Source organism: Bombina bombina, chromosome 7 (assembly GCF_027579735.1).
Source record: "Bombina bombina isolate aBomBom1 chromosome 7, aBomBom1.pri, whole genome shotgun sequence".
In the NCBI taxonomy this organism is placed as follows: Eukaryota; Metazoa; Chordata; class Amphibia; order Anura; family Bombinatoridae; genus Bombina; species Bombina bombina.
In genome coordinates, this window is record NC_069505.1 from 517,316,695 (window position 1) to 517,329,950 (window position 13,256).

The 13,256-nt window shown below is 38.1% G+C and overlaps 1 protein-coding gene across 1 annotated transcript in view; it reads right to left on the bottom strand.

Moving 5' to 3' along the window:
• The window catches only part of PLD3 (phospholipase D family member 3), a 166,011-nt gene extending 163,711 nt beyond the window's left edge, over window positions 1-2,300 (bottom strand). The window contains exon 1 of the mRNA XM_053721761.1: window positions 2,176-2,300. The gene's annotated coding sequence lies outside the window, so the exon portion shown is untranslated. The remainder of the gene's footprint in view (window positions 1-2,175) is intronic.
• Between the last annotated feature and the right edge of the window lie 10,956 nt (window positions 2,301-13,256).

Below are 13,256 nucleotides of genomic sequence, written 5' to 3' on the forward strand. Positions count from 1 at the left end.
ATGAAAAAAAATTTGATAACAGGAGTAAATTAGTTGCTTAAAATGTCATGCTCTATCTGAATCATGAAAGAAAAAAAATGGGTTCAGTGTCCCTTTAAAACGGTTTTAATCCACATATAATTATCTATTACATAGTGGATAATTTTTCATAGGAACAAAGAAAAAAAGGAGTTATCTAATCAACTTGCATTCCTACAATGGGTGGTTGGGCAGACTGTTCTAATTGTATATCTCTGTTGTAATGGCGAAGAACTAGTTTCTCCACTCACGAAAGATAAAATCTGATATGAAGAACAAAAGGAGGAGTTAAGAATTGTAGTTTTAATATTTATTTTAAAGACAAGAATAAATTATTCAATAAACAATATAAAGTAATTATATGTAGCAAAATAACTGCAGTATTTTTTCATTCCCCAAAATTGTGGGCTTTCCAATTAATGCCTAAAGTGGAAGTGAATACTTCAGACTAAGGGCTAGATTTATCAAAGCTGAGGTGTACAGGGTACGCCTCAGCTAGCCTGTGGCGGGGCGAAATTACCCGCAGGTATTCACCATTGCACACGAGCGCAATTTTGCGCTCGCGTGCAATCCCGCCCCCTGCCCGCGCACAGCCAATTAGGCGCGGGCAGGAGCTATCAGTCTCCTCGGTCAGAGTCGACCGCGGAGACTGAATTCCGCCACCTTAGAGGTGGCGAAGAGGTTAGAGAAGCGGACAAAATACAGGGGCAAGAAAGAAACAGTAAGGGGGAGCAAGAAAGTAAAAATGAGAAAACGTACGAGCGAATGAAGTCAAAAACAAGAACGAAAACAACAGGGCAAAAACAAGAGAGAGCGCGAACGAGCGAGAGAAAGAGAGAAAAAGAGAAAAAGAGAAAAAGAGAAAAAGAGAAAAAGAGAAAAAGAGAAAAAGAGAAAAAGAGAAAGAGAGAAAGAGAGAAAGAAAGCGAGAGAGAAAGCGAGAGAGAAAGCGAGAGAGAAAGCGAGAGAGAAAGCGAGAGAGAAAGCGAGAGAGCCTTTGGGATTTTTTCTTTTAGACCTTGTTATGTAATGTAGACGTCTCTTCTTCACATACAGAAACCCTGCATACTGAGACAAGCATCTCTCAAGGTAAAATCTGAGTTTCTAAAATAGAGACTTTGTCGTACTGATGAGTTTTGGATCATCTACACCACCGGTTTTCAAACCTGTTCTCAGGCCTCCCTAACAGGCCACATTTTGAAAATATCTAAACTAGAGTACAGGTGAAATAATTAGTAAACACTTATTTTAAACTGCTCGCATCCTAGGTAATACAGAAAACCTGAACTGTTGCGGAGGTCTGGAGGACAGGTTTGAAAAGAAGTGATCTAACCTGAGCAGAGAGCTTTAGATTATCTTTTCTTTAAAGGGACATGAAACCCATTTTTCTTTCATGATTCAGATAGAGAATACAATTTTAAACAACGTTCTCATTTACTTCTATTCGGAGCAGCAACGCACTTATGGTTTCTAACTGAACACATGGGTGAGCCAATCACAATCAATATATATATATATATATATATATATATATATACGCAGCCACCAATCAACAGCTACAACCTAGGTTCTCTGCTGCTCCTGAGCTTGCCTAGATAAACCTTTCAGCAAAGGGTAACAAGAGAAGGAAGCAAATTAAATAATATAAGTCAATTGGAAAGTTGTTTAAAATTGTATTCTCTATCTGAATCATGAAAGATTTTTTGGGGGTTTCATGTTCCTTTAACTCTGAAGCTTGTATAACAAGTAATTGTAAATAGATTTTAAAACAAACCAATTTACAGTACACTGTCCCTTTAAATTAAAGCATCTTGAGAGCTACGATATAATCTCTCAGGAACTGAAACAAAGTGCACATTCTTAAGCATAAACAGCATAAAAACAAAACTTTCATAAAAAGAAGAAGAAAAAAACACACACTGAATTGAATGTTGGTGGGGGAGATTCATACTGATAATACACTCTAATGGTATTTTAAATTTCATTTAATATTGTATTATAGTCATTTACATACTTGGAGTCTCTCCGACACATGAAAAGGACCAGTATGAAGTTGTAAAGTGGTTTTTAAAACTACAAATTGCAAGTAATAGATAAGTTTATATAATACAAAATATATAAAATAAATCAATTAAACAAAAACTGACATCTACATACCCCCCAAGCCCTGCAGCAGAACAAAAGCACTCAGTCAGTCTCGTCTAACGCTGGAGACAACGTACAGCAAAACAAAAAGGAGGAGGGATTTAAATGTCTGTACGGGGGAGGGTTTTTCCCCAGCCAGTCTTGCCTAGACCCGTCCAGTAAGCAGCTTCCTGCACATAAAGGCTGACACATATGCACGCCTCCTAACAGGCTGTCTCGTGATGCACAATGTGTGCGTTTATAAATAAACTATATACCTGGTGTAATCTTTCAGTAGAGATGGTAGAGAATAGATTTGTTTGTTTTTTACTGAAAAACTATTGCAAAAGTATATTATTTAAAGGAACATGTCAACTTTTTTCTTTTGTTTAATTTGAAAGGACATTATCAAAATTGAACTGTGCATTTCAGTTTTGAACAGGTGTGTTTGCAAAATACTTGTATTGTGAAAAATGCTTCTTGTAAAATCTTTGCACATATGCTGGGCATGCCCCATTCCCTTTTATCTAAACACTGTGTCAACTCATTGCAAATAGAGGCCTGTATCTTGTCAGGAATTAAAGGGACATTGAAGTGTAAAAGAAAAATGCTGTAATGTGTTAGAATAGTTCATAAATGGAGAGGTTAAACACCTAGTTAAAGTCAGCTCCAGAGCAGCAATGCACTAATGGCAGCTAGCTGTACACCTCATGAGCCAATAAGACACATATGTATGTAGCTACCCTGTTGAAAACTAGAGTTCCCCTTATCTATCTTTTCTGCAGATAAGATTTAGTGACATATAAAACAGTCAATAAAATTGAATGTGTAAACCAGGCTAACAGTGTTTCCATGCAGCCATTGTTAACACCCTCTCTTTTATTGACTATGTTTATTGATCACATAAAACCTAGGTTTCATCATTGAGGCACTCATTACAGAAACCCACAGGAACTAAGAAAAACAACTATTTTCAGAGTTAAATTACAGGAAATTGGAACATATATTTGAGAGAGAGTCCATTAAGTATACAAAATCCACGACAGGCGTGCACTCGCTGGAAATGTTCAAATGTGCTTTATTCTGCACGGAATAAATGTATGTGTGTGTGTATATATATATATATATATATATAAGTGTGGGTATATATGTATGTGTGTGTATATATATATATATATATATATACATACACATATATATATATATACACATATAAACAAATAGAAAAGTAGAGTCCAGCACTATACCCAGAGGTATTTTTATGGAATGCGTGCCCGTCACCGTAGAGTATCGGCAAACCTCCAAATTAGTACAGTCAATGCATCAAGTGTGAAAGCACCACAATAGAGCAGCCTTGTTCAAAGGTAAAAAATTCTCTCTTTTATTAGGATATAACAACCTTAAAAGCGACGTTTCGGACCTACATGCATGATTAAGGACCATGTAGGTCCGAAACGTCGCTTTTAAGGTTGTTATATCCTAATAAAAGAAATCATTTTTCCCCTTTGAACAAGGCTGCTGTATTGTGCTGCTGTCACACTTGATGCATTGACTATATATATATTATATATATATATATATACACACATACACACACAGTGGCATCATGAAGTAGCCGAGTGGGGGTGGTGCAATATTTTCTAATATCGTTTTCTGCTATCCAAAGTACAAATTAATTGTATATTTTTTTTAACTTTAATACATTTAATGAAAATGTGTGCAATAGAAATTGACAATTTTTTCTTTTAGCTAATTTTAGCTTAATATTGGCTAAAATTTTAGCCGGATGCTCAGTAAAATCAACCGGGTGGTGCACCGGCTGCAAAGGTCCTGGGGAGAAGACACATATATAACTAAATTTAAAATATATATATATATATATATATATATATATATAAAGCTCTCAACCAGGAATGGTTGAGAATGTTCTGTGGGGGGTTCACCACATCGGAGCAGCCTCTTTTGCCCAATTGCACCTTTCACAGAGGAGAACGTTCGCTTAAAAAGGCTGGTACAGCTCTGTAATACCAAGCAATCTTCCTCTGAATGAGGAGTATGGCAACCCCAGACAATTGTTTTGGCATTCTGTGGGCCTTATCAGTCACCTTGCAGACAAGAGACATATATGCAGACCTTTCAACTGTCTCTATTTGAGAGGAACAGTGCTTAATTATGAGCTCAGTTCCTCTGATACAACCAGTGTTCCTATTTGCTGAATTTTCCTTAGCCCCACCCACAGATCAACCAGGCAAGCCCAATGTCCATCCAGACACCTCACAATCCCGCCCACTATCCGCCTGCAACCTCGCACCTCTTGATACAGACCCACCCGCAAAACGGTGATGGCCTGCCTCAACCTCCTGAGTCCCTAATACATAGCCAAAAATGCTGGGCGGTGTATGTACAGCCACAAATCAGCAGCTAGCTCCCAGTAGTGTATTACTGCTCCTGAGCCTACCTAGGTATGCAAAGGATACCAAGCGAATGAAGCAAATTTAAATAATTGAAGTAAAATGTAAGTTGTTTAACACTGCATACTCTATCTGATGTATAACATTTTTATTTTGACTTTACTGTTCCATTAAAGTACCACTCAGAAGCAGAGAACTGTTTTGTCCAAGCAGAAGCTACAGTTGGCCCAATCAGTCACATATAAATTCTCTGTGTCTCCTGAATGATACTTTAACAATGTGTTTGACCCATTTTCTGGGGTTAAACACATAGAGTTACATGGTCACTAGTGTTAAAATTACATGATCTGTTATTTTTCCACCGTAATGTCCCTTTAATAACAGAAGCATAGGATGCCTTCAAACTTCAGCTGCCACTCAGCAGACTTTTAAATTAACCCTTTAAGGACGCAGCTTTCAGTTTGCTCAATTGTTTTATGACAGAAAAATTCCGTCATATGTCCTTAAGAGGTTTAATGACATTTCAAATGTCCACTCTTTTTTATAGATTTTACTTTACAATCAAACCAATGTGTTGTGAAATTATTGTGCACTAAGGAACTTTTCTTTAGAAATTTCAGAATTTGCAAAAAAAATCCACATTTAATATTAGCAGAAGCTATTTTCTGTCAAGGTTCAGTCACTTGTTTGTACCTCAAAGGGAATAAAAAAGGTTCTTAGTGTAATAAAAAATGGTAGACCAGTAAAAAACTTCTATGTGTCAAGCCCTTACTGACATAATACAGAACTACTATAGCTTTAAGACATACATTGTATTTTATTCCATCCAGCATAACATATTAAACCATTTTTAAAAGTCACACTGGGGTGTCATAAGCATTGATAACAAGGATACCGTATGGGAGAATTGTGTATATCCAGCAAATCTTTACAAATCTTTACATTTGAGACATGGTGCCTGATCAATTGAACACACAGCTTTAGTGATTTAGGACTTATATGACAATCGTTCATATGCTACCCAGGTTCTGAACCAGATGGGCCGGCTCTTTAGTTTACATTACTGCTTTTTCAAATAAAGATTCCAAAAGAACAAAGATAATTTGATAATAGGAGTAAATTAGAAAGTTGCTTAAATGTGCATGCTTTATTTGAATCATAAAAAAAAAATTGGTTCAGTATTCCTTTAAAGGGACATGAATCACAATTTGTTTCTTTCGTGATTTAGAAAAAGCATGTAATTTTAAACAGCTTTCTGATTAACTTCTATGATATAATTTGCTTTTTTTTCTCTTGATATACTTTGCTGAAAAGCATATCTAGATAGGCTCAGTAGCTGCTGATTGGTGGCTGCACATTGATGCCTCGTGTGATTGGCTCGCCCATGTGCTTTGCTATTTCTTCAACAAAGGATATCTAAAGAATAAAGCAAGTTAGATAATAGAAGTAAATTGGAATGTTGTTTCAAATTGTATTCTCTATCTAAATCATGAAATAATTTTTTTGGGGTTTAATGTCCCTTTAAGAGCCGACATTGACACTTGTCATGTCGTGGTGGAATAAGGCAAAGGGTTGGATGTAGGTGTAAGAAAGGCTCTGAGGTCAAAATCGCTCAGGGACTACATTGCATTTGTTGTCTTGATCAGCAACTTGTGTTTAACCCTTTGATGACAGAGTTAAGTTGTGTACCGATGTAAACAAATTGAAATCATGCAATCATGCACGCGATCGCGAGATTTCAATGATTGGATCGGGTCAGGGGGGCGTCCCTATTACGCTAGGCACACCCTCCTGACCTCGATCGCATCCTGGAAGGGCCGTTGGCTTCAGGATAGCCAAATGGTTAGAACGTTCTATTTTGTCCTAACGGCGCTAAAGCCCAGCATGGTTAGGAAGAAATAGAACGTCATAATGGCGCTAAAAGGTTAACAACACAGAACCAAAAGTGTAATTTGAAACGTGAGTGAAGCACTCTTTTAGTTTAGCAAAATTAGCTTTTGAAAACTGTGTGTGAATCCTGGATTAGATTAAAATCCAAAACTTATTTTTGTTGTATTCTAATTATAAACAAATGAGCATTTTAAAACAGTCATAGCAGCTATAGTTCCGTTACGCTATATAATTATTTATTAAAACATGTGCTAATTAGCATAGCTGATGTTTTGGGGTCTTTTTCCAAGAAAGCTGGCAACCCTACTAATAAATCACAAATTTCTAGTTTTTACACATCAAGTATTTATCCTAATTAACCCCCTAATTAACGATGCCTCCTTCCCAGATGAACTAAACTATTTCTATGCTCGTTTTAACCGGGACAACAAGGAACCAACCATCGAAGCTGTGCTCCATTCAGATGAACAGCTCCTAATACTTTCTACCACTGAGGTGTACCATGCACTCTCTAGGGTGGATGCAAGCAAGACTTCTGGCCCAGATGGCATCCCTGGCCATGTGCTCAGGGCATGTGCTGGAGAACTGGCTGAGGTCTTTACTGACATCTTCTATCTGTCACTAACCCATGCAGTTGTCCCTGTGTGCTTTAAGATACCAACCATTGTGCCGGTGCCAAAACAATCTGCTGCAGTGAGTCTGAACGACTACCGCCGTATTGCACTTACCCCGATAATTATGAAGTGTTTTGAGAGGTAGGTCATGGTTCACTTCAAAGACTGTTTATCATACACACTGGATCCCCACCAATATGCCAACCACCAGAATAGGTCAACGGAAGATGCCATTTCCATGGCACTACACTCTGCCTTGAACAACTTGGACAATAATAACACCTATGTAAGGATGCTGTTCATTGATTTCAGTACAGCATTCAATACTGTCATTCCTGCAAAGCTTGTCACCAAACTCCACGATCTGGGCATTAACAACTTGCTTTGCAATTGGATTCTGGACTTTCTGACCAACAGACCTCAATCAGTGAGGTTAGGCAGCCACACCCTGACCCTGACCCTGAACACTGGTGTCCCACAAGACTGCGTATTGAGCCCACTATTACACTCTTTATTTATTTATGACTGTCTGCCTGTGCATGTGTCCAACACCATTATTAAGTTTGCAGATACCACCGTGGTAGGTCGGATCAGTAATAATGATGAGTCAGCCTACAGAGAGGATGTAAAGCACCTGGTGACATGGTGCGCCGAAAACAACTTGACCCTCAACACCAAGAAGACTAAAGAGATCATTGTGGATTACAGAAAGACCAAATGTTGCATACACATGCCCATTTATATAAATGGGTCTGAGGTAAAACATGTTACCAGCTTTAAATTTCTGGGAATCCACATCTCTGAAGACCTGTCCTGGACACTGAACACCTCTACCCTAGTGAAGAAGGCGCAACAGCGACTCTACTTTCTGAAGAGGCTGAAGAAAATTCATCTTTCCCCTCAGATTCTGGTCTATTTATACAGTTATACCATTGAGAGTATTCTCACCAACTGTATCACAGTGTGGTACGATAACTGTACCAACTTTGACCAGAAGGCCTTGCAACGGGTAGTGAAAACCGCCCAGTACATCATTGGTGTTTAGCTACCTCCCATTGAAGATCTCCAGCGCAAACGATGTCTTCGGAAGGCGCGCTGTATCATCAGGGATACTTCCCATTCCAGCCATAGATTGTTTACTCTCCTACAGTATAGGAGTCTGTATGGCAAGAAAAACAGGCTACGGAATAGCTTCTTTCCCAGAGCTGTTACCTTGCTGAACACAAACTCTTAGTGCTAACCTTCAACCCTCCCAATACACTATTTAATCTCATACCTAAAACTACCTTGGATTATAATTGCTTGCTTATTATTTACACTTATTTAATTTGCACTATTTATCCTACTTGCTGCTCACTATCTGATCTGCACTTTGCACACTTGCACTATGCTGTCAATTTACTGTTAGCACATAAGGACTTACACTGTCTGGACTATTGCTCTTGTACACCTACACTTATATTGTATATATTTAATGTTTTTTTAAGCCACTGTTCCCTATACATATTTACAATACACTGCTCTCCAATCATTGATATTACATTTTACAATGTATGAACATACATCTAGTTTCCCTTCATTTTTGTAACTTCTAATTGCACTAATTTTTGCACTTTATACTATTTCCTTATATAAAATTGACTTGTTGCTCACTACCGATTTGCACTTTTGCACTATGATGACAATCTACTTCTACTGTGTTGACTACTGCTTTTGCACACATCTCACTTATATTGCACATATCTAACACATTTTAAAGTAAAGGTAAAGTTACCTTGACGCTGATCCCAAATCGAATTCTTTGTTAGACATCAGTAGGAGTTTCATTCATGATTTTTTTTACATTTTTATTCTAAATCCAGTAATCGCTGTTTTATTTCCCTTTTTGCCGCTCGGCAAATTCAACCCGTTTGTTTTGAGTTTTTTATGTCTTGGTCACGTTTTTAGATCAGCCAGTTGAAAATCTGGCCATTAGGCAGACGTGCGCATACGTGACAATCTAATTATTTTTCTCTGAGTACACGCACATTCCCGTTCGCACATTGGAGAATGTTTTTCGCTGACTATCACATGTGCAGTTGTGATTGAAATCTCAGATTCGTGCATGCGCATTTACACTGTTTGTCGTGAACACGCTTCTGAGATTATGTATAGAGCGGGTGGGACTGCTCTATACGTCACAGGACATAACATCAGGAAATAGAGGTTAGTAGGAGTTATCGTTGAAACGGTAAGGAAATATAAAGCTATAAAAACAAGAAAAATAAAATTTAACCCCTTAATGACCACAACACTTTTCCATTTTCTGTCCGTTTGGGACCAAGGCTATTTTTACATTTCTGCTGTGTTTGTGTTTAGCTGTAATTTTCCTCTTACTCATTTACTGTACCCACACATATTATATACCGTTTTTCTCGCCATTAAATGGACTTTCTAAAAATACCATTATGTTCATCATATCTTATAATTTACTATAAAAAAATTATAAAATATGAGGAAAAAATGGAAAAAAACACACTTTTTCTAACTTTGACCCCCAAAATCTGTTATACATCTACAACCACCAAAAAACACCCATGCTAAATAGTTTCTAAATTTTGTCCTGAGTTTAGAAATACCCAATGTTTACATCTTCTTTGCTTTTTTTGTAAGTTGTAAGTTATAGGGCCATAAATACAAGTAGCACTTTGCTATTTCCAAACCATTATTTTTCAAAATTAGCGCTAGTTACATTAGAACACTAATATCTTTCGGGAATTTCTGAATATTTTTTTTAGTAGACATCCCAAAGTATTGATCTAGGCCCATTTTGGTATATTTCATGCCACCATTTCACCGCCAAATGCGATTAAATACAAAAAATTGTTCACTTTTTCACTAATTTTTTCACAAACTTTTGGTTTCTCACTGAAATTATTTACAAACAGCTTGTGCAATTATGGCTTAAATTGTTGTAAGTATTGATCTAGGCCAATTTTGGTATATTTCATGCCACCATTTCACCGCCAAATGCGATCAAATTTAAAAAAACGTTCAATTTTTCACAATTTTAGGTTTCTCACTGAAATAATTTCCAAACAGCTTCTCTGGGATCCCCTTTGTTCAGAAATAGCAGACATATATGGCTTTGGCGTTGCTTTTTGGTAATTAGAAGGCTGCTAAATGCCACTGCGCACTACACGTGTATTATGCCCAGCAGTGAAGGGGTTAATTAGGGAGCATGTAGGGAGCTTTTAGGCGTAATTTTAGCTTTAGTGTAGTGTAGTAGACAACCCCAAGTATTGATCTAGGCCAATTTTGGTATATTTCATGCCACCATTTCACCGCCAAATGCGATCGAATTAAAAAAAACGTTCAATTTTTCACAATTTTAGGTTTCTCACTGAAATCATTTACAAACAGCTTGTGCAATTATGGCACAAATGGTTGTAAATGCTTCTCTGGGATCCCCTTTGTTCAGAAATAGCAGACATATATGGCTTTGGCGTTGCTTTGTGGTAATTAGAAGGCCGCCAAATGCCGCTGCGCATCACACGTGTATTATGGCTAGCAGTGATGGGGTTAATTATGTAGCTTGTAGGGAGCTTGCAGGGTAAATTTTAGCTTTAGTGTAGAGCTCAGCCTCCCACTTAAAACATCAGACCTCCTGATCCCTCCCAAACAGCTCTCTTCCCTCCCCCAACCCACAATTGTCCCCGCCATCTTAAGTACTGGCAGAAACTCTGCCAGTACTAAAATAAAAGCTATATTTGGGCTTTTTTTTTATATAGCATATTTACATATGTTGCTGTGTAGGATCCCCCCTTAGCCCTCAACCTCACTGATCCCCCACCAAACAGCTTTCTAACCCTCCCCCTCTGCCTTAATGGGCGCCATCTTGGGTACTGGCAGCTGTCTGCCAGTACCCAGTTTAGTAACAAAAAGTATGTTTTTTATTTTTTTTATTGCCCTTTTCTGTAGTGTACCTTCCCCCCCCAAGACCAACCCCCCACCCCTTCCAGAACCCTTAGATGATCATTTATTTATTTTAAATATATATTTTTTTTTAACGTTTATTAACTTTTTTTTCTGCAGTGTAGCGGTTCCCTCCCGCTCCTGCCCCGTGCACGCGCCCGCCCGCCCCCCCCCCCGTGCACGTGCGCGCTCCCGTGCGCGCCCCCGTCTGTCCCGCCCCCGATCCCGCCCCCCTCCACTCCACTCGGCACATCGATGGCCGCCCACCCGCCACCCAGACTTGCTCCCACCCACCAACGATACCGGCCACCGATGTCCGGTGCAGAGAGGGCCACAGAGTGGCTCTCTCTGCATCGGATAGCCAAGGGGGGTTATTGCAGGATGCCTCGATATCGAGGCATCACTGCAATAACCGGAAAGCAGCTGGAAGCGAGCAGGATCGCTTCCAGCTGCTTTCCAGACCAAGGACGTACGCCACACGTCCTCGGTCATTAACTGTATTTTTTTTTGAGGACGTGTGGCGTACGTCCTTGGTCGTTAAGGGGTTAAAAAATAAAGTTAGCAATTAGCTTATAGTATGAATAAAGAATGCATTGATAATTATAATTGACCAAACTTTACCTTCACTTTAAACTTTATTCACTTATTAATATTTACAATACATTTGTTCTTTAATCATCGATATTACACATTTTACAATATATGTATATACTCTAGACATTTTTCTTTTTGTAACTACTAATTGCACTAATTCTTGCACCTTATACTACTTCTTGCTATGTCTGGGTTTGATGCTTAAAGGATTACTAACTTTTTATTTTATAAGGTTAAATGCAATAAACGTTTGGAATATAAACTATAATATCAATTTAATTTACCTTTTTAATGTTTTAAACTAAGCCCCCTTGTTACATAAAATTATATTTTATTTTACAATGACATCACGTCATCCAGCCCACAAATGTGGGCCGTCTATGGGATAACCAAACCGCCAATTGTATCCCTGATTTTTGCATATTATTAAAATAAATGATCTCTATTAAACGCATGCGCAATAGCATATACCTCCTATTGCATGCGCAAATTGCGGCAATCAAGCCGAGATCATAGCGGAACAGAAGAAACAAACGCATGCGCATTTGAAATTTTAATCGATTCTATCTGTATTCCAGCCAACCGCATACAACATACTTCAATGCTGCTAGCGGTCCTCTTGGATCACCGATTCACTAAAGGCCGATGTATAGATTGTCCTTGTCTTATTGAACTGAAGATGATGATGTATCATGTGACGTTGCGCTAACTTGCGCATGCGCAATACGTCCAAATAACTCCATTTTCCAACTGCAGTTGTCAGTACGGATTGGGAATCCGTAACGGCTGATATACAAGTGGGTTTGGAAAAATTAATTATTTAAAACATAAATATTTTCAAAACGCTACATATTTAATACAGAATACACATTAGAAAAAAAAATAGATTTATATGTATACTCCTGTGTAATTGGCATTTCATTTATGACTACAGTGTTCCTTTAAAGGGACAATGAACCCAATTTTTTTCCTTTCATGATTCAGATAAAGCATGGAATTTTAAGCAACTTTCTAATTTGCTCCTATTATCAATTTTTCTTCGTTCTCTTGCTATCTTTATTTTAAAAGCAGAAATGTAAATCTTAGCAGCCAGCCCATTTTAGGTTCAGCACCATGAATAGCGCTGGCTTATTGGAGAGGTTTACATTATCCCACCAATAAGCAAGCATAACCCAGGTTCTCAACCAAAAATGGTCCAGCTCCTATGCATCACATTGCTGCTTTTAAATAAAGATAGCAAGAAAACGAAGAAAATTTGACAATAGGAGTAAATTATAAAGTTGCTTAAAATGGCATGCTCTATCGGAATCATGAAAGAAAAAAAAATGTGTTTAGTGTCCCTGTCCTTATACTTTGCGCAATGACAATAAAAGAAGCTAAATGGTTTATTTTATGAAATACATTATCTGATCATTGCTATTCTGCTCTTGTTATGTATTATGGATGGAACGATACTTACTAAAAGTTCAACAAAATTAGTTATTAAAGGGTTAACAGACCCTGGGGGGAAACTGCATAACTGAATAAACTGAACTTCCTTGTTTACAATCCCCTCAGAGTTTGACGCCCTCAGGGAGGAGCCAGCTCAGCCAGCAGCCACACAGTGACATAAACACTCAAAATGTCAACCACGAACCCACCCGCCGCCTCC